Genomic DNA, 24,650 nt, shown 5'->3' on the forward strand with positions numbered 1-24,650 from the left:
AATAGGGGAAGTGCTGTTTACTAAGGCGCCCCAGGGAGTGACTAGGAATAACGGGTGCAAACTAGTTGAGAGTGGATTTAGGTTAGATATTAGGAAGAAATTTTTCACAGTAAGGGTGGCCAGGATCTGGAATGGGCTTCCAAGAGAGGTGGTGCTATCACCTAGCTTGGAGGTCTTCAAGAGGAGGCTAGATAGTCACCTGGCTGGGGTCATCTGACCTTGGTCCTCTTTCCTGCCAGGGGCAGGGGGTCGGACATGATGGTCCATTGTGGTCCCTTCCAACTCTACAATCTATGAATATGGATCTACAGATGTATCACAAGCAGGTCCATGGAGGTGATCTTTCCCCTCTATGTGGCATTAGTCAGGTCACAGTTGGAGTACTGCATCCAATTCTGGGTGTTGCACTTCAAGAGGGATGTGGCTAGCATTGAGAGGGTCCAGAGGAGGGCCACTCACATGGTCAAGGGGCAGTGGGGCAGGCTCTACAAAGAGAAGCTAAAGGGCCTGAACCTATTCAGCCTCCACAAAAGAAGGCTGAGAGGGGATCTGGTGGCCATTTACAAACTCACCAGGGGGGACCATCAGGAATTGGGGGTGGCTCTCTTCCCCCGGGCACCACCCAGGGTTACTAGGAATAATGGCCACATATTGTTAGAGAGAAGGTTCAAGCTGGACATAAGGAGACATTACTTTACAGTTAGGGTTGCCAGGCTCTGGAATGGGCTCCCAAGTGAGGCGGTGCTCTCTCCTACCTTGGGTGTCTTCAAGAGGAGGCTGGACAGATATTTGGCTGGAGTGATATGACCCTGGCACCCATTCCTGCCCAGGGCAGGGGTTGGACCTGATGATCTGTTTAGGTCTCTTCCCACCCTAAGACCTATGATACTATGATACCTGCTACTCCTCATGACCACTGCCTGCATCCTTCACAACATCTGTGAAACCAAGGGGGAGATCTTTCATGAGGCCTGGGTAGAGGAGGTGTGGTGCGCAAACCAAGCATGACACATTGAGTGTGCAGTGTGTAGAAGTTGGCCAGGGTGCTCCCCTACCAAAGACTGCATGCCTTGGTCCAGCAAATAGGCAGGGAGTCCAGGTCTAGGAAGTCCTGGTTGACTACCTCTTGGCCTATGGGGACTGGAGGTGCTCCCCAGATGAGTAGGGTCACAGAGCTTTGTGAGGCTGGAATCTTGAGTGCCTGCACCCTGACATTGGGTGAGACACCTGCCCCAGATTTCTGTGGTCCTGCAAGGCAGTCAGGGTTGCCCACAACCCTGGTTGGCTGGACACCTTGTAAGGGAATACCATGTAAGGAAGACTTGCCTCAGTTTATAATTTCTTAGTTGCCAAACGTTTGCTGTATTAAGTACAACCTGCTGAACATTGACCATTTCAGAAATTGGTTCCTCTTCCCATGGATGCACACAAGAAAACTTTTGGAGGAGGTTTGGGGAGGGGTTAGGAAAGGAGTGAATTAACCTGGACAGGTGGTTAATTCATCCTGGATCAGGAACAGAAGGTGGCAGAGGACTGGGGAATGCTGCAGGGGCAGCACCCCACATGGAAACTTGGAGGGAAGGGGAATGGGGTTAAACCTGGACCACTAATTCCCAGACTTGGGAGTGAAGACCAAGGATTTCTCCATGTAGCAGCTGGACAGGTGGATGATCCCTGACCCACTGTCTGCCAGAGACGGCTGTGAGGTAGAGGGTGGGGGTTGGGGAGAGGCAGCTGCAGGGCTGTGGGTAGGGCAGGGTGATTAACAGTTCTCAGCTAATAGCTCTTAGTTCATTTTGGGACTGTGCTTCAGTTCAAGTGGCCTCGCCACTATTCTGAAATGTGGGATGCTAAATACACATGATGCTGTGGGTGCTTAATTTAGAGTGGCTCTCAGAACTAAACAGCCACAGCAGCAAGTCCTGCCCGGCCCTGCCCTCACCTCCCTCCCCCCCCGCCCCTCCATCCTGAGCACCAGCTGGAAGCTTCTGCCTAGCAGGGGTTTCTGCAGGCTTCTGGCATGGGGCTGCTCCTGCCTCCCTGCACCGAGCGAAATACAGACAGTAGGAGGGGGACAGGGAGGCAGGGGAGGACCACAGGTGAATGCCCCAGTCCTCAGGGCGAGCCAGGGCAGCTCCCGTGGTCCTGGTGCTACAGCTGGGAACCATGTGGTGCCAGAGGTGCTGGTTGGCAGGTAGGGCAAGGCAGGACTAGGGAAATGGCAGTGGCAGGTGGGAGGAAGGGCCAGTGAATGGGCAAGTGCAGCAACAGCCAGACAGAAGCACAGGGCCCATGCTGGTGTACCAGGGCCAGCGCCAGAGGGGCCCAGAGTGAGGTGGCAGGAGTGCAGGGTCAGGCTGCCATGTGCTCTATGGAGCCGGGCTGTGCTGCTCAAGCAAGGAGAGGAGGGAGCCAGTCTGGCTCCGGAGAGCCCCTAGCAGCCCAGACCCTATGCTTCTACTTCTTAGCTCTGGGCCCTGCCAGCCTAGCCCCAGTGCACCAGGGTGGTCCCCATGCTCCAGCCCAGCTGTCGCTGCACTCCATGCACCTGCACGCTGCCACTTCCCCCTGCCCGCCACACCCATTTTCCCTTCCCCCCATCCGTGGCACTCCAGGATCACATGGTTCCCAGCTGCAGCACTGGGACTGCAGGAGCAGGTGGGATGCAGTGCCAGAGCAACCAGCGGGGGTGGGGGGGCAGTGAGTAGGACTGGGAAGCATCAGGAGAAGGGCAGCAGTGGCAGACAGGAGGCAAGTGGCAGCGAATGGGATCATGGGGCCTGTGTCGGTGCCCCCAGGGCCAAGAGCAGCAGGAACACAGAGTCCGGGCTTGCAGGAGCGTTGGTGGGGGCTCTGCCTGCTGCGGGGGGCGGGGCGGGGCAGGCTGTGGGCAAACCCTTCCCCTCCACACAAGCCACAAACCTCCCCAGCCATTCTCCCCGCAAACAGTCTCAGCCACCACAAAAGCCATACCCGCCACACCCCCCACAACTATCCACCCCCTCATAAATCAACCCCCCCAACCTATAAGACTTCATTTGAAATAAGACTTCATTTTAAGCTATTATACTATCACCTCTATGTACACTACACAAACACACATAAATCTGGTCATAATTTTTTTAAAATGAAATTAATGAAGGTTGTAGTACACATTTGATTTTTAGAATATAATTTGGTATTTTTCGGTTCAGAGATGGCAAAACCCCTTGCTGAAAGGAGTACTTCCAGAGGCAATGGAAGGGACTTCTGGTGGCAAAGGTCAGGGGTTAGAGAGTGGGACTTCCAGTGCCAAGATGGTGACCATGGGGAAGGGCACTTGTCAAGGGGTGGGGCTACCCATGTGGCCCTTGATGGCTTGCCAAAACTCAGTAAGCGGCCCTCCACCCAAAATAATTGCCTGCCCCTACCCTACTCCAACTTATCCTACTACCTTTCCTTTGATTTATAAAGAATGTGACAACTAATCATTAGTTATTTAATGCAGACACAGTCATTTCTGTCTTTTTTATCTATTGATGTTTTAAGGTTGTCAGGGTAGGGATTGTTTTTTATCTGTTTTTACAGCACCCCGCACCTGAGGACCCTGACTTTGGATGAGACCTAGAAGTGTTCTTCCTATGACAATAATGGCTTATTTTTCAAGGATTTTAATTATAACACAAAGAACAATATATACTCTGGGTTTCCTAAATCTCATATAATCCATGGGCTTTCAGAAGGAATGAGAATGCACACATAATAAAATTTAGGTTGGAAATTAGGAAGAACTTCTTAAATATGAAGACAGTTAAGCAGTGGAACAGCTTGCCTTACAGAGGATGTGGAATATCTATCACTGGAAGTATTCAAATGCAGGTTAGATCCCTTTGCTTCCCCCAACATACACAGAGCCTCTTTTGCCCAATGAAATGTGTAACACTTAAGAACAGACATTCAAAAATGTTTCTTGACGCCACTGCAATGGTTATGAATTCGTCATGCATTGTTATGTTTTCATACCCACACAGTCTGCTTCAGGGGTTGATAGCCAAGGCCTCCTAAAGGTAAGGAGGCCTTGGCTGTCATGCATCATAATGAGTCACTGTAGGATAGGGCATGCCAGTCCAGTGCCAATCAAGGTTGCAATGGCAGCAAGCAAAAGCTTGCTGTGCCAAATGGACACCAGAAACACAGCAGTTTAGAGCAGCCTGGTATCAGAGAACATTCCAGAACACAATGCCAATTATTTTGCTGCCATGTAGCTACTGATTTGTTTTTAATAATTATATTTTTGAGAGGATTTGTGGGCAGTTTACTCTTCACAGGAACCCACTGACCCTTTTCTATTACAGCACACTATTTGCAGAGGGTTTTATTCAGGGGTGTAATGTCCAAAGAATGTGCCTGGAGTGATCCACTTTCACTCTTCCTGCCCTCTTTCTGGCTTCAGCATGAGGCAGCAGCAGTCAGGCAGAGCATGTCATGGAATGCGGCATGCTCTGGGAACTGTTGTTCTCTAGAGTGTCAGTGGAAGTAGTTGCTGCCAGTAGAGACTTTCACCCCTATTATGTGCTGCTGAAGCCCATGTCAAGAGAGCACAAATGTTGATTTTGGTGGCAAGAATGGGGGTCGGTTCTCCCACAGCAGCAACAAACTTCACAGCTGCTCTACAAAACTGTGATGTCCGGAATGCCTGTGCTCCATTACATGCACTGCCTGTGCTACCACTTCATGCAGCCCTTTACGGAGACATACTATGGGAGGAGAGGTTGAGAAACCTCACCCTGTCCTTCTGACACACACCCCTACCTGCTTAGGTGGCACTATTATTAGGACATCCCTGAATAGGGGAATTGATGTTTGCTATGAAACAGAGCAGGTCAATGTTTTTTTTCTTTTATAATTTGTGACTCCCCAGCACATGCCAATGGGGCTGTGGCACCCTGTAGCACTCACACGAGGGCAGAACCCCCACTCCAGGTTCCTAAACTGGCCTAGATTCCTCGCCTGCCACGTCTTTGATGTTCTAATTTCTTTGTATCTTAGGAGCCTGCCTTCATAAACCAGAGTTAGGCCTTAGGTGCCTGCTCCACCTTGATCACCAGGCTACCAGTCTTCTTTTGGGTGGGATTTAGACCTTCTTGTTGAGCCCTACAGGCTTCACTTCCCTCCTAGGTTCTTGGGACTGTCTACTCAGTCCTTTGGGCCTTAGACCCTGATACCCAGTTTGCGGACCTGCACTTGTTGCTGCTCCCCACACAGTGGCAGCACCTCCCCAGGCACTCTCCACAGCCTCCAAACGTCCCCTCACAGCTATTTTTGGTCCTCTGGTCTCACACAGCAATAAAGGATAAACATATAACATAAATGATGTAATTCAGGACTAACTGCATGGCATTGCTTAAGCCCCCGCAGTCTGGAACACCTTTCCCATGACAGGTCAAAGAAAAACAAGGCTTCAGCAGGTGTCCTGGCTTTATAATACCCGTAGTCATGCCTCCCCTAACTCCCTTGGCCTTGGGTCACCCGACCAGTCACTTCTCTATCAGGTTTATCAGTCATGGCCAAGGATCCAGCAGCCTCTGTGATTCAGGATCTGATTGCACTTTGCAGAACCTGGGGGCCAGCAGCTGTCTTTCTCAGGGTCCCTTAACTCCTCAAAGTTCTTATAGGGTCCTGGAGCCAGCCTGTTGCTTCATGGCCCTCTCCTACTTAGAAATGGGGTAAGGGCCCTATTACACACTTAGAAGTTTCCTTCCATCTGTCTTGTTCCTCCCTTAGTTAAGGCATCTCTTACCATGCAGCTACTGGGTGCTCAGTCTTGCTGCCAGGGCAATAAAGGTTGTCCAACTATTTCTGCCACACACATCAATGCCAGAAATTAGGTGCTGAGGATGTCTATTAGTAGTGTGTTCTTGGACATGCTGGAAACCAGGGTTGGTCACAGCAAAGGGGATGTCCTCACTGCCTCATTTCCAAGGTGGATGGGTGTGTAGCTGGAGCAGATAGGCAGGGCTTATTGCAGGGGCGGACAAATATTTTGGGCAGAGGGCCACTTACGGAGTTTTGGCAAGCCATCGAAGGCTGCATGGGTAGCCCACCCCTTTACAGGTGCCCCACCCCTAGTTGCCATCTTGGGACCAGAAGTTCCGCTAACCCCTGACCTTTGCCCCCAGAAGTCCCTTCCTTTGCCCCCAGAAGTACTCCTTTCAGCAAGGGGTTTGCCATCTCTGAAACAGAAATATACCAAATTATATTCTAAAAATAAAACATGTACTACAACGTTCATTAATTTCATTTAAAAAAAATTGTCCATATTTACATGTGTTTGTGTAGTATACATAGAGATGATAGTATAATAGCTTAAAATGAAACCTTACTCTTTTATATTGTTGGGGGGGAGGGTGGATATAAGTTTGTGGGGGTGGGGGAGGGTGTGTGTGTGTACATGTGTGTGATTTGTGGGGGGGATAGGTGTGGGTGGTGTGGGTGGGTATGGGTTTTGTGGGGACTGTGAGTGTGTAGGGGGAGAGTGCTGGGGAGGGTTGTGGCTTGTGTGGAGGGGAAGTGTTTTCCCACAGCCTGCTCTCCCCCCCCCCTGCAGCAGGCAGAGCCCCGGTCAGGTCTCCTGCATCCCAAGATCTGCACTCCTGCTGCTCTTCATCCTGGGGCAACAGCACAGGCCCCATGCTCCCACTCACTGCCACTTCTCTCTGTATGCCACTGCTGTCCTTCTCCTGCCACTTCCCTGTCCTTGCCACCCTGGAAGCTGGCCCCTTCGGTACTGCATCCAAGCTGATCTTGCGGTTGTATTGCTGCATCTGGGAACCACATGATGCCAGAGTGCCGTGGGTGTGGGGGAGGGGAAAATGGCTGAGGCAGGTGGGGGGAAGGGGCAGCAAGTGGGCATGCAGATTGCATTGACAGCTGGGTGGGAGCATGGGGCCTGCCCTGGAGCACTGGGGCCAGTGCTGATGGGGCCCAGAGTGGAGCGGCAGGAGCACAAGTTCCAGGCTGTCAGGGGCTCTATGAAGCCAGGCTGGCTCCCTCCTCTCCCTGCTTCAGCAGTGCAGCCTGGCTCCATAGAGCCCCTGGCAGCCTGACCCCATGCTACTGTGGCCTTGCTCTGGGCTTCACTGGTGCTGGCCCTGGTGCACCAGTGCAAGCCCTGAACTCCTACCAGGCTGTCATTTCACTTGCCTGCTTGCTGCCCCTTCCCCCTACCTGCTGCTGCCATTTCCCCACTCCCCCCCCCAGCCTCGCCCACTGGCTGGCCCATCCAGCACCACGTGGTTCCCAGCTGCAGCACCAGGACCGCAGGAGCCAGACCGGTCGGCCCTGAGGACTGGAGTGAGCATCTGTGGTCCTCCCCTGCCCCCCTCCCCCACCTCCTTATCCATATTTCCCTCGGTGCAGGGAGGCAGGAACAGCCCCAGGCCAGAAGCCTCCAAAAGTTCCTGCTAAGCAGAGGCTTCCGGGCTCAGGGCTCGGGGTGGAGGGGTGTGGCAGGGCTGGTCAGGACTTGCTGCTGCAGCTGTTTAGTTCTGCCACTGACTGCCCCTGGGTCCTACTGCCCCTGGATGCTGTCATCTTTGACAGGCAGTCAGGAGCAGATAAATATTAATTTTCTAAATTTTTTTAAGGGCCCCATGGCCAGATAAAATGGCCTGGTGGGCTGGATCTGGCCTGTTGGCAGTATTTTACCTACCCCTGGCTTATTGCCTCAGTGCTGCAACTGAGCATGCTGATGCCAGGGTAGATATATCTCTGACTCCCACATTGTCCTAATTATAGAATATTACAGTAGTGCCTAGGAGCCACAACTATGACCAGGCACACTGTGCTAGGGGCTGTAAAGATTCATGGAGTTACGCTGTTCTGCCCTTACTAATTATGGTGAGCACTTTATAGAAGTCCTATAGACCATCAATAAAATACCTCATATGTAAAGGTTGAAAGTCTGTCAAACAGAAAGACAGCCATAGCCCACAGGAGTTTACACTAAAGAGATAAGACATTAAAACTGTGAGAAATTGTATGCTTCCTCATTTTATTGTCAAAGGAGGAACTGAGGCATGCAGAGAGGCTGCATTTCTTGAGAATTCTGAAAATGCAGTTCAGGTTGAATAGGCCCACTGAGTAAAGCTGGTGTGGAACAAAAGTGATTTAAAATTTGAAGTGATTTAAAAAAATGTCCCATTCCATAAAGGGATGAAACAGAGACAGAGACCTTGGGATAGATGATAACTCAATTACCTTCACATGTAATGGGACAGATCAGTCTGTCTGTTTTGCCTTGTTCAGACCTGAGACTTGAGTCAGGGCTTATCTGAGGTATGGAAGTACATTGATCATCAAATATTCCACAGTCTCTTCCCCCTCGTTTGCTTAGCGAGAAATATATCTGAGAGAAACCTTTCCCGATGAAATTTTAATTAAAACTGGCAGCTCAAGTTTCAGTGTCAACAAATTAGTATTTTCCAATGAAAAGCTATTTTACTGGAAAATTCCCAACCAGCTCTACTTCTAAGGACACAGCCCCACCAATGTAATAGCATTTTTATGGAGCAAAACCTCCACCCAGAGCGGTGTACTTATCTACAACAGTCAAAGATATAACATGCATATTTAAGTCTTCTCTTACTGAAAATCATCTTGAGAACAAAAGACAGGGTGCCATTTTCTCTGGGGCTTGAAGGGGCAGGTGCTCAGGGGCATTTCTGCAGCAGGGCTTGGAGTATGGGATGCAAGCCGGAGTTTTTGTCTTTTGATGCTGTCTCTTGTGGGTTGTTTACATTGTGGATGCACCCATACGTGTGCAGTGAAATGCTCCAGGTGACCAGCATTCAGTTATATTGTGGTTTAGGTGGGGACACAACTGAATTGCATCACCAGTAAAAAAATTCCAAGACTGGCTCTGCCAACTAAAACATTAAATCCTTCCGTGGCCTGACCTGAGTCTGGAATGGCTTAGACAGCTGTCACACTACAAATCCATGTCCCATTCTCCTGCCTCTGAGAGATGCAGCAAGGAAAATTCCCTTGCAAACCTTCCTGCAGGTGGACATAAGCAGTATGCTAGGCAGAATATGCACTCATGGCTTCTGCAGTCCTCTGCTCAGAGGCCACAGATCCAGTGAGGGAGCATGTGCCTTCTCCCCACCCATTTAAACAGCTGAATATGCTATTCTAAGTCTCCCAGCAAAAGATGTGCTGATCACTTGCTTTGGTCTTCCCTTTTGTAAACAGCTGCTGGAAAGCTCCTAGCTCCCTTTTCATCCCACTCCTGATCTTTACTCAGCTAAATTCAGCTTCAATAATTACTGGTATCTCTGGTGAGAAGCTGAATTGAAGTTATAAAGCCTGTTTCCTTTTCATTCCTTCCCTACTCTAGGCTGTTACTCTTTGCCATTCTGTAAAGCTTGACTTTTAAAATATTACCATTCAACTAAGAAATACCCCAGTTAGGAGTTTTACACTCACACATCATTGTGGAGCTATTTGGAAAACCATGCAGTTGCATGATAGTGAATGATGCCTTGTTATTCAGGCCTCTGCAGCATTTTTCTATGCTACAGCTTTGGTTTTTCAAAACATAATGCAAATGTAAATTTAAAATTTCAATGTCTCTCAGCTCAGGTCCTGGATAAAATAAATGTTAGACCTATCCCAAGTTATAAGGATAGCCTTTTTTTTTCAGTCACTAATATGACTTATCTTTATCCAGATACAAATATGGCAGCAAAACAGTTTGATGGCTTGGACACTAGACCAGTGGTGCCAAACTTTTCAGCCATGTAAGTTAGATGAATGGTGTAGGGTCAGTCCACAGGCTGGATCAGGGTCAGTGTGGGATTGGTCTATGGGTGTGACCCCAGGAATGTTTACAAGCTCCTCTACAGTGCCATGGTTACTGTGCTGTCATTTAGTACTTCCTTTTGGAAGTACTAAATGATGGCGCAGTAACAACCCATACTGTGCTGTGCTGGCAGCACACAATTATTTTCAGCTCCTAAATCACTGTAGCAATGAATGTAGGGTCTAGATTCAGCTAAACTTACAGATATCAAGACAGAATACTTCTCCGATCCTTATTGTACATATCGCACACACTTGCCTGTAGGTTGTAGTGGTGGGCCCAACTCTTGCCTGCCATATCTCAATGTTTAAGTCTGATCTCGAGCAGGAGATGAGAATTATCTCCACCACTGGACACTATTATCTTGAAACAGGATTTTTCTGGGGCTCCAACCTTCCCTACACCCCAGTCTAGCGCCACCCAGAAATTATGTTGCCATTTGTCTGCATCAGTCTTAACTGGTGACTTTTCTTTCTATTTTAGGCTTGCACCCATCTTGACAGCTGTCTCGATGGAACAGTCACCAAGGACTACTGGAATTCTTCTTCAGTCTCAGGTAAGCCATGTGTTCAATCTGTCTTGATGGTTAAACTTCTAGGGTTGTAAACATTAAAATCCAGATAATATAATGCAAAGAAACAAAGCTTGTCTGGGCAGATGTCTCTGGTCTGTTCTTGTTCTCTGGGTTCTAACTCAGTCTTAGTAATAACTTTAAAAATTTTCCTTTTTAACCTAGTCAGTTTGTCTTCTATTTTTACTGCCTGTCTCAATGCCCTGCCATCTGGCAGAGGCCAAGGCACGGCAAAACAAGAGAAAAGAAAAGGAACAAAAAAATCACTAAAAAAAAGAAGAAACAGCACCTTGGTATAGAGCTCAGCCACTCTCCTTGGGCTTCCCCTTTTCCTCCAGTAGTTCCCTTACTACCTGTGACTCTCTGACCAGCGATGCCTCTTCAGATGGTGTTCTCCAATTTAATTGAGCTCTTCCGAGCTCCTCAGCCAGTCGGCTGCTGGCTCGCCATTATTGTGGCCATCCCTCCTGTCTTCCTGGGTCCCAGGACACTGAACTCTCTCGCGTTCTTGCCCTGGCTGCTCATCCGGGGTTTCACTCTCCTTTTTTCCCCTCCGGGGCCACTCTAGCCTCATGGAGCAGCTGCTCTGGGACTGCAGCTCCTGGGGAACTCATCTCTCTTTTGCCGGCTCCTGCCAGCTCTTGGTAAGTAACCCCAGCATTTTTCTTTCTTCTTCACACTGAGGGACCACATTACTACAGCAATGTAGTGACAGCATCAAGGTTTTTGCCTGCAGACACTATGTTGTCATAGCGTGTTGCTACAATGATGTGGCATTGTGTAGATGTACCCTCTGTGTGCCAACCCAGCCCACATACCCGAATCTGGCTTCGTGCCTGCCCAACTACATGTGCCTGGATCCAGCCACAAGCTGGCACCATCTGGTGCATAGGCCCATGTCATCTGGCTTGTGAGTCTCCTCACATGTCCAGAAATTTGGCAGCAGGGGAGTTGCAATTATTGATGCCACTGTTCTCTTGCCACCAAATGTCCAGACCCTTGGGGAGCCTTGCTGACTGGATGACATATATATCTCTGTAGGCCAGTTCTGGTGCATGGGTCAGGGGTTGAGCCCCCCTGCACTTGATTAAGCTATAGAAAGATGTGGGTTTTAATCACAGGTCAGAGCTTGGATAAGTCATCTTGCCTTTTTTCATTCCTTGCTACCCATTTGCTCATCTTGCCTACTTGGGCTGGGAGTAAAAGACCTATCTTTTACCATGTATATTTCCAACACTGAGCATCTTAATGCAGTTAGGAACTCTATGCCCTATTGCAATGTAAGAAAGTAAGAAAGATACTGTGGTTCTGAAATCCCAGAGGACCCTCTCAACTAAAGCATATGGTTCAGCCATGCACCAGCTGACATTACTCAATTTACCTTCAAGATGAAACTGGATGCTTATCTTGCTGGGATCCTATGACCCCAGCTGACGTCCTGCCCTTTGGGCGGGGGGCTGGACTCGATGATCTTCCGAGGTCCCTTCCAGCCCTAATGTCTATGAAATCTATGAAAATTCATAAAACTAGAATGTCCTAGCATTCTAGATTGATGTTTTAGCTGGGATGATCTGGGAATTATTACTATTTCTGAAATACATTTTCAGTGCTCCCATGAGCAAAGTGAAAGGTCATTTTGCCACTGATTCCACTAAGAGGAAGATCTGTCCCAAAGTAGATTTTTCCTGTCAATGAGATCAGTTGATAGTAGCAAAATGTTTTGAACCTCTTCTCTATATATAATAAAAGAGGCAGGATGTATCTACTGGAGAGAGGAATACATTGTTTACTGGAAAGAGGTATCATTTTCATCAGGTTGTTTAAACTGATGGATAATGGCTAACAAGGTGGAAATGAGAACTGTTCCCAGTTTCAAAAGTGTGTTTAACCAAAATGTTCAATTCAAATAGACAAAGTCAAAAAAAGCTAATGACATATTTGCAATTTTTTTTAGCCTTTTTTCCCAACTAACTCAAAGAATGGTTGACATTTTTTGAAATTTAAGTACAAACTTTGAATTTCAATAGTAAAATTGTCACAAAAAGATAAAAAGTCATGAATGTTAGTGAAGTATCTCTAGAAATTATGGAAACACCTAGTCAAAGATAAATGAATCTGGTTGTGATAAATTATCAAAAAGTACAGACATTTATGAACCGCATTAAAGTTAGTTAATATCTCTGTAGAGAGAGGGAGACAATACTGTTTAAATGTCAATGACAAAATCTGACAAGTTTAATTAAACCCATGACCTTGAAGGAGCGGATAAGCCAGGAATTCCTTCTCTCTGTTAAATGAAATATTTTCAAAATACAAACTTCCAGATGCAATCAGACACACCGGAAAAAAAAATTCTAGTCTTTAATTAAATCCAGCAGAATAGAACTGGAGTAATAGGTCTACTGTACTTCTGTCAACTAGAAATAGCTTACAGCTTAATTAGATGTTTAGCAAGATGGAGTTCAACAAAAGGAGAGGATAATAGAAGAACATCACAGACGTCTTATCCTTCAGAGAAATAGGTAGTGGGAATGCATAATGCTTCAGAAGAATAATGGACTCTCACATTTTCTTAAAAATGAAGCAGCAAAACAGTGAAATAACTTTGAAGAATTGGAGCTCAAATTCAGGAACAAGTACTTAAATGAGAATGTAAAGCCTCAGGTATTGTTGAGTCTCAAATGGTCTTGAGTTGGATCACTAAGCTACATGATTCAAGGGCAGGAGATGCTGCAAGGGAAGAAAAAAGGAGAGGACACAAAATTAGGATAGGGTGAAGAAAACATACAAATGTGTACTCCCATATACACTCTCATGCACAAGAAAAGGAAGAACTGGGGCCCTGCATTCTCCCCATGACTTAGACTTAAGGATGTCAAACATTCTAGTGTACTCAGCAGTGGTTAGGCCTCATCTAGAGTCCTGCATGCAGTTTTAGGCTCCACAGTTTAGGAAGGATGCAGAAAAGTTTCAGAAGGTCCAGAGCCAGGGGACCAGAGGAAAGATAGAAAGAACTAGCCATGTTTAACCTAGAGAAAAGGAGATTAAGGCAGGACATGATAACAATTTTGAAATATCTGAAAGGCTGCTATAAAGAAGAAGGTTATTCTCCCTTTCTGCAAAGGGCAGGGCAAGAAGCAGTGGCTTTAAATTGCAGCAGAGTAGATTTAGAATACATCTTAGGAAAAGCATCTTTAAAGTTAGAACAATGGGAGTTAGAACACCCCCTCCCCCTTTTCTTCCTTTTCTCGGTTTCTGTTTTATTACTAGCATCCATAAGCCCTCCCCCTGACTCTTTTTCACTCCTCCTCTCCCCACCTTGAGCACTTACCCTCCCTTTTAGCTTTTTATGGCCGCATTCCCAGACACTTATCTCTGTAGTTAATATACTCAATTTTTTTTCGTTCCCTTAGTTTTAGCTATTGGGATTAACCCTGTCCTAGCAGGAATGGCCACTCCTACACCCAGTGGCTGGCATGGGAATGCCTCTCAAAACTTCCCCCTTAACCATGGCTTAAAGGTTCATACCTCTCCCTATATCAGGGTTGAGGTCTGTGTAGGTGCCCTGGCTGATCTTGTGGAATGGTGTAATGTATGTTATGCGGGTCATGTTAACACGGTCCCAGTGATTGACCTGAGTGCTTTCACCCTGGTAAACAGGCTGTGCACAGAGGATCTGGACATCTTGGGCATACACTATCTTGTCACACCCCTAGACACCTAGGCAGTGAGGGTGGTGATTTCCAACTTGCCCCCACATGTGTCTGACCGGGAGCTGGCCAAGGGACTCAAGCCCTATGAGGTTCCTATGAGTCCTTTTCACCGACTGACAATCAGAAGCAAGGACCCGAATCTGAAGCATGTTCTGTCTTTTCAAAGGCAGGTTTTAATGTTCCTCAGGGAGGGCCCTCGGTCTCTGCCTCGCTCCTTGAACCTCACACTCAATGGGAGGAGGCTTGTGATTTATTTTTCCTTGGGGGAGACCATGTATTTCCATTGTGGTAACTCTTCCCACCTGGCAGCTCAGTGCCCACGGGGGAAACCAGCCAGCACATTGGTGACTGCAGTGGCACTGATGAATGGGACATCCATTTCTGGGACACAGGCCCCACACAGTGAGGCTGGGAGCTCTTCCACTCCGGCTGTTTGCATATGTAGACAACGTGACCATCTTCCTTAACATGCAGGAAGACATGTGGGCCCTGACACTCTGCCAGTGAGCCTATGAATGCACCTCCTCAACCCATATCAACTGGGCCAAGAGTGATACCCTGCTGCTTGGCGTGTGGATCAGCACAACCCCCTGAATTTGCCAGGGGGCCTCACCTGGTGCCGTGAGGGCCTCAAGGTCCTGGGCATGTTCCTGGGGCCACCGACCATCATGGCGTGCAACTGGGACGGCCTTGAGCAGGGGGTGGAGGCTCGCTTGCAACAGTGGCACTGGCACCTACCCAGCCTCTACTACCATCGCAAACAACCTGGTGGCGGCAACCCTGTGGCACCGGTGTGCCATACTCAACCTGCCACAGGACATACTCCAGCACCTCCTGTTAGATTTTTTCTGGAATGGGCACCACAGGCTCCCATTAGCTGTCCTTTACCTTCCTATTGCCAAGGAGGGCCAGAGCCTGATCGACCTGGCAAGCAGGGTGACTGCATTCCACCTGCAAGCCCTTTAGCGACTCCTCTACAATGAAGAGAGCCTACCATGGCAACAACTGGTGTGCTGGTTCCTGCAGAGAGTAGGGGCCCTTGGCTTCAACTGGGAGCTCTTCCTGCTGGACCTCATGCTTCTGAACTGGGTGGTGCTTCTGGCCTTCTACCGCATGGTACAAGCCTGGCAGGCCACCTTCCACCTTCAGTCCTAGCCCCAGCATCTGCAGTTCCCACAGCTGCTGAGGGAGCCCCTGGTACACAACCCAGCGCTAAGGTGTCCCCTGCTGAGCCTGGCCTCTGCCAGCCTCACAGCCACCCTCATCCAGGTGCATGTCTTCTGCCTGAGCCATCTCCTTGACACCCCGCTTGGTTGGCCTGGTTCTTGCCAGGGGCCCTGACCACCCAGATAGGCATGTGCTCTGTCCACAGTGTGGGCTGTCTCCTGCGTGATATCCAGGCTGCCCTCCCACCGGAGGCAGCAGCCACCCTGGGTGACCATCTCTGGGGATGCCAGGTCCCCCACGCCATGGATACCCCAAGTGAGGCTTTGACTGCTCTGCCAGTCACCCTGGCCATGGCTGGCAAGCTGGCCAGAGGGCCTAGCACCCTGCTGGCACCCCCCATGCCTCCTGACAGTGAAATGGATTGCCCCTTTGCTTCTCTGTTGAATAGAAGCCTGTATGCCTGGGTGGTTCATGTGTGCCATGCCCAGGTGCTGGTAGGTTGCCCCAATACACCATGGGTATATGGCATCTGGGGCCACCAGATTCCCCACTGGTCCACCTGGCTTGGCACACATTGCATAAGCCCCCAACCGCCAAGAAGACTGGCGACATGCAGTGGTGGTTGCTGCATGGCATCCTAGCCACTGGCACGTTTGCATCCCACTTTGACCCAGCCACCTCAACGGCCTGTTCCTTCTGCCCCGGGGGCATGGAGAAGAACCTATTTCATTCCTTCCTCAACTGTCCCCGCCTGCGGCTGCTTTTTGTCACCCTCGAGCTGCTGCTGCGGGCACTGGGCAGGAACCTCTTGGAGACCACCTATGTGTGCTCCTACCTGTACTGGGTGGCTGAGCGGGGCGCTGTCTGCCTGGCCAACTTTCTACTGGGTCAGGCCAAGATGGCCATCCTCAAGATCTGCTGCACCCAGTCTGAGTGACCGGGCAGGCTTGATGACAGACTGTGACTCCTAACTCATGCCACACCCTGGACACTCACCAGGCTGCTTTTTGTTTTTTTCTTCATGGTGGAAGTTGAAGGTGTTGTCACGTGTATGATTGGATAGAGCAGGGTAGGAATCATTTGTTCATAGAGGGCTTTGGCCCGTACGACCGTAGCTCGTGTCCCGGCCACATAATGGCATGTTAGGCACAACACGTAATACTGTGAAGGTGTCTGTCACGGTGTGATGTTATGAATGTAATGGCATGGTGCTCTTGGTTTGATGGTAATTTGTTTGTCTTTGCTTTGTATATTGGACCCCGGAGGGGCCAATTTTTTGTACCCCAAACCCCTGAATAAAGAAGCTAAAAGTCAAAGTCCTTCCTTCTTTCCTTAATAGCTGCTGACTGGTGTGTTTCCTCTGGGCTCTGGGAAGTTGTGCTTGTTCAGTGAGCCTTTTCCCTTCTTTTGCTTTGTTTTCCCTCCCCACTTGCCTACCGTAGTCCCCCACTTTTAATTATTTTTCCTAGCCTTTTTCCACCTTTCTTAACCCTTTCTCTTGCAGTAACACACTCCTTCTCCCCTCACTCTCCCTTCTCCCCTCTCCCTCTGGTTTTATTTTGTTTTCTCCCCCTCTCACTGTGGCTGCTCTTGCTTTCTTCTTTTCCTTTCTCTTTCTTGATATATTGCTTGCTTTTATCCTCTCCTCTGGTTTTTGTTTGTTTGTTTTTTTCTAGCTTCTTTGTTCCCTGCTGGCCAGGGAGCTGTCCATCCCCCACCCCGCTGGTTCCTTGCATAGTTAACCCTTTTTTTTTGCTGGGATTCATAGATTCATAGATTCATACATGTTAGGGTTGGAAGGGACCTCAATAGATCATCAAGTCCGACCCCCTGCATAAGCAGGAAAGAGTGCTGGGTCTAGATGACCCCAGCTAGATACTCATCTAACCTCCTCTTGAAGACCCCCAGGGTAGGGGAGAGCACCACCTCCCTTGGGAGCCCGTTCCAGACCTTGGCCACTCGAACTGTGAAGAAGTTCTTCCTAATGTCCAATCTAAATCTGCTCTCTGCTAGCTTGTGGCCATTGTTTCTTGTAACCCCCGGGGGTGCCTTGGTGAATAAATACTCACCAATTCCCTTCTGTGCCCCCGTGATGAACTTAAAGGCAGCCACAAGGTCGCCTCTCAACCTTCTCTTGCGGAGGCTGAAAAGGTCCAGTTTCTCTAGTCTCTCCTCGTAGGGCTTGGTCTGCAGGCCCTTGACCATACAAGTTGCCCTTCTCTGGACCCTCTCCAGGTTATCCACATCCTTCTTGAAGTGTGGCGCCCAGAATTGCACGCAGTACTCCAACTGTGGTCTGACCAGCGCCCTATAGAGGGGAAGTATCACCCCCCTGGACCTATTCGTCATGCATCTGCTGATGCACAATAAAGTGCCATTGGCTTTTCTGATGGCTTCGTCACACTGCCGGCTCATGTTCATCTTGGAATCCACTAGGACTCCAAGATCCCTTTCCACCTCTGTGCCACCCAGCAGGTCATTCCCTAGGCTGTAGGTGTGCTGGACATTTTTCCTCCCTTGGTGCAGCACTTTGCATTTCTCCTTGTTGAACTTCATCCTGTTGTTTTCTGCCCACTTGTCCAACCTATCCAGGTCTGCCTGCAGCTGTTCCCTGCCCTCCGGCATGTCCACTTCTCCCCATAGCTTTGTGTCATCTGCAAACTTGGACAGAGTACATTTGACTCCCTCGTCCAAGTCACTGATGAAGACATTAAAGAGTATCGGTCCAAGGACCAAGCCCTGCGGGACCCCACTGCCCACACCCTTCCAGGTCGAGACCGACCCAACCACCACGACTCTTTGGGTGCGACCCTCTAGCCAATTCGCCACCCACCGGACTGTGTAGTCATCCACATCACAGCCTCTTAACTTGTTCACCAGTATGGGGTGGGATACCGTATCAAAGGCCTTCCTGAAGTCTAAGTAAATGACATCCACCCCTCCTCCTGTGTCCAGGCGTTTCGTAACCTGGTCATAGAAGGAGACTAGATTGGTCAGGCACGATCTGCCCGCCACAAACCCGTGCTGGTTTCCCCTCAGCATAATTTGCCCTGCCGGGCTCTCACAAATGTGAGCCTTGATAATTTTTTCAAAGACTTTACCAAGGATGGAGGTGAGACTGACTGGCCTATAGTTGCCCGGGTCCTCCTTCCTCCCCTTTTTGAAAATGGGGACCACGTTAGCCCTTTTCCAGTCCTCCGGGACTTGGCCCTTGCACCACGAGCTTTCAGATATTCCCGCCAGTGGCTCTGCAATGATGTCGGCCAGTGCCTTCAGCACCCTCGGATGGAGCTCATCCGGGCCTGCCGACTTAAAGGCATCCAGTTCTTCCAAGTGGCTCTGCACCACCTCAGGATCTACGTATGGAAGTCTGGTGCCCTGCTGCTGCCTCTCTACAACCCCAGTGAGAGACTTGTCGTGCCCCTCACTTAGGAACACTGAGGCAAAGAACTCGTTGAGGAGTTCAGCCTTGTCCCCCCTGTCTGTAACCAATTGTTTCTGCCCATTTAGCAGGGGTCCTATTCCTCCCTGGGCCTTCCTTTTACTCCCAATATATCTAAAAAACAATTTCTTATTGTCTTTTACTTGGGTTGCCATCCTCAGCTCCATGGTAGCTTTGGCCCATCTAACTGCCTCCCTACAAGCACGAGCAGAGGAGGTATATTCATCTTTAGTGATCTCACCTTGTTTCCACTTCTTATGTGCTCCCCTTTTGGCCCTTAGGCTGCCCTGGATTTCTCTGGTCAGCCATGGAAGCCTCCTGGCCCCTTTCCCTTTTTTGCCTTGCTCGGGGATCGTCTTGCTTTGTGCCCGAAGGATCGTTTCCTTAAGGCACAGCCACCCTTCTTGGGCTCCCATCCCTTCAAAACTCCTACTCTGCAGTGCGTCCTTGACTAATCGCCTGAGTGCATTGAGATCAGCTTTCCTAAAGTCTAGCACTTTCACCCTACTAGTTACCTTACCCACTCGACGTCTTATGTTGAATTCTATTATTAGGTGATCACTGTCTCCCAAATGGCTACTGATCTGGAGGTCCCCTATCATGTCATCCCCTGTTGCCAATACCAGATCCAGTATGGCATTCCCCCTAGTGGGACCATGCACCTCCTGTGTCAGGTGGAGGTTCTGTACACAGGTTAGAAACCTGCGTGAGTGAGGGGACCTTGCTGTCTGCGTCTCCCAGCAGATGTCTGGGTAGTTTAGGTCCCCCATGACTACTGCCTCTTTAGCTTTTATGGTCTCCGAGAGTTGCCTCAGGAGCCCCGCATCTATTTCTTCCCCTTGGTGTGGGGGTCTGTAGCAGACCCCTACCACCAAATCCCTTTCTCCTTGCCCCCCATGTAACCTAACCCACAATCCTTCTACTTCCTCAACCTTGGATTCTGTCTTGATGAGGGTTGATGTATATTGCTCACTGACATAAAGTGCAACCCCCCCCCCCTTTCTTCCCCGACCTGTCCTTTCTGTACAATCTATAGCCCTCAATATGCACCGCCCAGTCATGGGATGAATCCCACCAGGTCTCTGTTAGCCCCACTAAGTCATAGGTGTTTAGTGCAAGCAGGAGCGCTAGTTCATCCTGCTTGTTCCCCATGCTCCTAGCATTAGTATATAGGCACTTGAGCCCTGCGACTGGTGCTTTTGCTGCCCCCCCGCTCCGAGTCCCAAGGGGCCCATTGTTTCTTACCTTCTTGTTTCTTACCTGTTCTGTAGTGCTGGTCTCCCCATGGCTTTCAGGTTTCCAATGTTCTCCTTCTTCAGGCTCGGCTGTCCTTGCGGGTGCCACATGGTTTGGTGGTCCACAGCTTCCCCTGCCCTCGTACTCCCCTCCCCTCCCCCAGAGTTTCAGGGATGGCTGAAGGCTGCTCCCAGCAGTCCACTGCTGGGGCTTCTGCCCCTTTGAACCAGAGTTTTGGTCTCTGGCTTCATGCCCTTCCTTCCATTGGAGTAGAGGAGTGCGCCTCTGCTGCAGGGGCACTAGTAAGCGGCAAAGAGATCCTTAAAGCTGCCCAGGCGAGTTCAGTCCCCATCATTTTCCTCAGCTCCCCTGATTTGGGGCATGATGTTGTGGTACTTGGTGTTTGTCAGGGGTGTTTTTTGCATCACAGTGCCCTTATGACACAAGTCATTCAGCTGGTGGCCTCAAATGTCACCCCATTTCTCTCAGACAATAAGCTCACCAACCACCTGAGCCCTTATGGCATGGTAATGGGCACAGTCCATAGATTGCTACTTGGCAGCAAGGTTCCTGAGCTCCAGCAAGTCCTGTCCTTTAAACGGCAGATGTTCGTGCTTCTTGACAGGGAGGGCTGGGGTTTGCCCCACTCCATGATCTTCCTGATTGATGAGGAGTGTTATGAGGTCTACCTCTCTATTGGGGACACCTTGTGCTTTTGCTGTGGCAGCAGGTCCCATCTGGCAGCCCAGTGCCTGAAGAAGAAGCTGACTATGACAGAGCCACCTGTGGCTGCACCTGTGCCTGATCGTGGCTCATCTGCCTCTGGTGTGGAATCCCCATCAGGTGGTAGAGTTGGGTCTTCTTCCCAGCCACTCCCCATTTCATTGCAGTTGGCTGGCTCCATGGAGGTAGACTTGTCCCTCCTTTTTCTCTCCCCACAGGGGAGGTTTGGCTCCTCCTGCTGAGAAGAGTAAATCCCAGCCACAGAAGAGGTCTTTCAAGAAGGCCTTGTCATCCCCTCAAAACCTCCCCACCACTTCAAGGGGAGCTGAAGTTAGTGAGCAGGACCCCCATCTCTGCCTGCCTCCTTGGCATCCCCCCAGACCCTGTAGTGGTCAGGGGTGATCTAGGGGTAGAGGAGGTGGCAGGGGGGTCTGATGTCCCTCCCTCCACCTCTCAGTTCCCTGAGCCTGATGATGTTGACATGGAGATTGGGCCCTCTGGGAACCGCAAGTGAGAGAGCCTGGCCCAAGAGAGTCCCCCCCCCCCAAGAAACCAGGGAGTAATGTTCTCCCCCCAGGGCCCCTCAGAGGATGCTGCTTCCTCAGGTCCTGACACTGAGAGTCCTGGTGAGGGGGCACAACTCCCCCCCACCCCCAGGACTCAGCGACTCTCTGTGTATGACATGTCCAGTTCCATCTCCTTGGGATCAGATTTTGATTCTGCCTCTGAGGACAAGTTGAAGGAAGCCCTGCCTCAGGAGGCAGTGCTCCCCACTTCAGATAAGGTGCCCTCTTCCATGGGGAGGGTCCCCATCCAGGTGGTGGGACCTGTTCCTGGTTCTGAGGAACCTCCCTGTGTTGGTTACTTTGTTGAACATCTTATTGAGTTCCTTGACCAGACCAAGCATCACCAGAAAGTTGCACAGCATATTCATAAATGATTCCTGGAACCTAAGACATTTGTGCTTTTAGCTAAGGCCACAGCAGCAATGCTGCACTCCACATTAGGAATGCAGCATTATAGCTTTTGCCTAAGCAAGCTCATGGGTGATGTCCGGTGCTTGTTGCAGGAAGCTCTGGCTGGTGAGCTGTTGGCCTGTTTTTTTCCTGTCCTGCATGCTTGCTCCTCTCTGGTGCTTCTCTCTTCTCATTTGGCTTTGCCTGTCCCTTTTTTCTACACTCTTTATGCATGGCTGCTATGGTTTTTAGTTCCCTCAGTGTCAATGGCTGCAGAGATCCTGTGAAGCAGACAGTCCTCTTTGATTTCCTGTGTCAGAAACAACTGGATGTCACTTTCCTGCAGGAAACACATATTGATGCAGACAATCAGGCTGACTGGCTATATGTTCCTGAGTCATGGCACCTCCTTCAGAACAGAGGTTGCAATCCTCTTGTTGCTGCAGCTGATGCCTGTCTCGGTGGTAGCCCAAGAGATTATCTCTGGCCGCCTACTGACGGTTTCCATATCTTTGGCACAACGCCATCACCTCTTAATTAATATCTATGCACTGACTGCCAGATGGCAATGGATCACCTTTTTTGAGACCCTGGCTGACCTTTTGTGGGATGCAGCTGATGGTGATGACCTTTTCCTCCTCGGTAGGGACTTTAATTGCAGGGTCAACAAACGGGTTGACCGGAATGGGCCGGAGCCCCATCTGCCCTCAGCCCAGTGGCTGCAGACTACTCTGGAGGCAACAGACCTCACTGACATCTGGCACTATTTTCACGCTGACATGAGGCAGTACACTTGGCTGAAGGTGACCACCAGTGGCCTTGTCATGGCACACCTCGACCACCTGTACATCGCTAAGCATTGCCTACTGCTCTTGCATGGCAGCTGTATCATCCCCTTTGGACTTTTGGATAATAGTCATATTTCTTATGAGCTGAGTTTCCCTGGTAGAGAGCATTCCTGGGCTCCCTACTGGTGTTTTACCACTAGCTTGCTGCAGGATGCCCACTTCTGTGACTGCTTTGCTTAGGCCTGGCTGGACTGGCTGTCAGCTAAGGCTCTGGCTGTCTGTTTGGGCATGTGCTCAATCCACTGCAGTATCTGCCTCCTGGAGGACATGCAGGCCACCCTCCTGGAGGAGGCAGTGGTGGCAGAGCCTAGTGGCACTGTCATTCATGTTAGCCCAACCCATGTGGCGCATGCTTTACAAGCTGCTCATTGCCAAAAGGACTGGTGACCTTCAGTGGTGGTTGCTGCCTGGGATACTGGCCACCAGCACGTTCATCCACCATATGGATGTAGCTGCATCAACAGCCTGCCTCTTTTATCTGGGGGAGGTAGAGGAGGATCTGTTCCATGCCTTCCTTGGGTGCCCCTGGCTGATGCCACTTTTTTCTACCATTGGTGCTTTGTTCGAGGCACCGGACTTGTACCTCTCAGAGGCTAGCTTTTTGTTTTCTTTTCTATGCCAGGCAGCTGAAGGGGGTATTATCTGCCTAGACTACTGTCTGCCTGGCCGGGTTAAGATGGCCATCTTCAACAGCTGCAGGAACCGGCTCACTGGGGCCAGCTCTGAGGACACCCTATGCGTCTTTCAGTTCTTGGTCTAGGTGCATCTGTCGCTGGAATTTGAACATGGAGTCCTCCAGTGGACATTACCCATCTTTTAGGCACGTTGGGCCATTCAAGGAGTGCACTGGAGCATCAAGGGTGGCTGCTTGGTCCTTTCACTGTGATACTGCTCACCCCTTCCTAGGGTACTGAATACCCACCAGGTCATGTAAACACTTTATCAGAACTTCATGGTCAACTGTATCAAAGGCTTCTGGAAGATCTAGTAAGATCAGCAGGGCACAATTTCCTGTGTCAATCTTCAAGCAAAGATTTATCAAGGCTATGCATACAGTCTCTGTCCTATATTCAGGGCAAAAGCCAGACTGACAAGGGTCTAGGAATCTAATTGCCTCCAGATGCACCTGGAGTTGTCAGGTGACCATCCATTCTATGATCTTCCCCCAAAAGGAGAAATTGAAGACAGGATGTCAGGTATCTGTGGTCAGCATCAAGTGATGGTTTCTTGAGTAGAGACTGGACAATTGCAGATCTAAGAACATCTGGCACTCTGCCTTCCTGAAGGGAGGCACTGACAACCTGCACCAGCGGTGACCCCAGTTTCCCTTGACTGGCTTTTATAAACCAAGACAGGCAAGGTGTTCAGTATACATACCACTAAGCACACCCTCTGTGCCAGGATCCGCTGCCTGCACACCCCTGCTGAGGGTGTGCAAGCAGTGGACTGTAGCTCTGCCCTGGCTCTAAACCATGCTATCACTGCCACAAAATCCCAGCCCCAGCCACAGAGCAGCTCCCTGGTCTTCCACATGCCCTGCTGGGGACGGTTTTCATGGAAACCCTGGCTTCAAACTGTCTTGGTGACACTGCTGCTGGGATCTCCATGGAAACTGACCATAGCAATTTGGGCAGGGGCTGCTGGGAAATGGAGTCTCCCATGAGACCAATCTGGCCCATGGGCCAGACTTTGCCCACCCCTGAACTAGGGGGTTAGCAAAGCAGCAGCAGGAAGACTCAAAGCCAAGTCAGGAGCCAGGAGAACCAGAGACAGCAGTGAACCTGAGGCTTTCCAGAACAGACTGAGGCTATATCAAGGCATGCCTGAAGCCTCAGACCACAGATATGCTTAAAAGGGGCTAATGGTACTCTCAGCAGCCAATCAGGTTGCAGAGAACTGAGGCAGTCATATTAGCCAGGAATCGGGGGGGGGGGGGGGGTCTGATAGCTCAAGAGCTTGGCCAATCCGGGCAGGCCTGATTGATCAGGTACCCTGACACTTGGCCTACAATAACCACACAGATACACTCTGTTATGTCTTGGAAGAAACTGATGGTGCATTTTATTCCACATGTTTCAGAGGTAGTTGAGCCAGGACTGTGGACATGTACATTTGTAAACTCACATTTAGGTGTAAGACAAAGCACTTTCTAC

General features: G+C 49.8%; 1 long non-coding RNA gene across 1 annotated transcript in view; it reads left to right on the plus strand.

The window, feature by feature from the left end:
• LOC109283906 (uncharacterized) overlaps positions 1–24,650 on the plus strand; it is a 55,969-nt gene that overhangs the window by 27,568 nt on the left and 3,751 nt on the right. Inside the window, exon 2 of the long non-coding RNA XR_002091224.2 lies at positions 10,325–10,397. This is a non-coding gene — a long non-coding RNA (uncharacterized LOC109283906). The remainder of the gene's footprint in view (positions 1–10,324; positions 10,398–24,650) is intronic.

The sequence above is a fragment of the Alligator mississippiensis genome, chromosome 3 (genome assembly GCF_030867095.1).
Source record: "Alligator mississippiensis isolate rAllMis1 chromosome 3, rAllMis1, whole genome shotgun sequence".
Classification (NCBI taxonomy): Eukaryota; Metazoa; Chordata; order Crocodylia; family Alligatoridae; genus Alligator; species Alligator mississippiensis.